Source organism: Plasmodium fragile (genome assembly GCF_000956335.1).
Source record: "Plasmodium fragile strain nilgiri unplaced genomic scaffold supercont1.21, whole genome shotgun sequence".
Classification (NCBI taxonomy): Eukaryota; Apicomplexa; class Aconoidasida; order Haemosporida; family Plasmodiidae; genus Plasmodium; species Plasmodium fragile.
The window spans coordinates 289,294-290,433 of record NW_012192601.1 but is presented as its reverse complement, the minus strand read 5'-3'; positions in this window follow the sequence as shown (position 1 = coordinate 290,433).

Sequence of the window (1,140 nt, the reverse complement as noted above, 5' to 3'; positions counted from 1 at the left end):
TTTTTTTTTTTTTTTTTTTTTTTTTTTTTTTTCTATATTCGTCTCTGCAGTGCGGTGTGCCTTACGCTGCAGTTCACTACACCGCAGCTGATCACGTCGGTGTGGCCCTAGGGCACACACAGCCTTGTGCATGCCCCCCTTTTTAAATCTCTTCACCTCCTCGGCTCAAATTTATGCCCCCACAATTAAACCCGTCTTGAGACCATATATATATACCGCGTAAAACGTAAACATGTATGGCGACCATATGAAGGGTGTAACGCCCGTCAAACTATTGCTGGTGAGAGATTGCCTCGTCCTGGGTGCACATTCAGCGGGCAGACACACTCACTCCGGTTGTGAAAGTTTCACAGAATTATCCCCGTTGCACTCCTCAAAAATGGTTAACTCTTAGCCGCATCGTGGTACAAATGCCGCTGACGGGGCTATTAAAAAAAAAAAAAAAAAAAAAGAGGCAACAACAGATCGCGTTGCCGTTTATTCTTTGTTTTGTAAAAAGAGAAAGGAGAAAGAGGGGGACTAGCATCACTGCTTTTATTAATGTACCTCATTTAGTGAACGTAGTGTGTGTATGCCGTGTACTTTGCAAAAAATGAATTGCACTAATGGAGACTACACTCAGTTGTTTTTCTCTTCTAATTTTTTTTTTTTTTTTTCGAATGCTTCACCCATTGTGTTGGTGGTATTCGCTGTATTTTTTTTTTTTCAGTTCCTCTATGAGGTACAAAAAAAAAAAATATTTATCAAATTGATTTTAGTAACACCATTTACACGCTGCCATGCATGAAAATGCTACACCTTTCGCAGTCGTCTTCATCTACCGCTCCCAGTCGACAGGCACAGCGTATTCAAATGTTATCCCGTGCGTGTAATAAAAGTATATTTATATGTGTACATGTATATGCAAAATATGCGCACCACATTCACGCCCGACACAAAAGGCGCATAAATAGGTATTTTTATTTATGCAGATGTTTTTTTTTTTTTTTTTTTCACTCCCCCTCTACATGTGAAGATAACCTTTGGTGTTAATCTTAAGCGGGAAGCCCCTGCCTCTATACCTTCGCGCGAGAACGTAAGTGCGGGCTTGTATGTATACCTTTGCGGGGTTAAAAAAAAAAAGAAAAAAAAAAAAAAAAA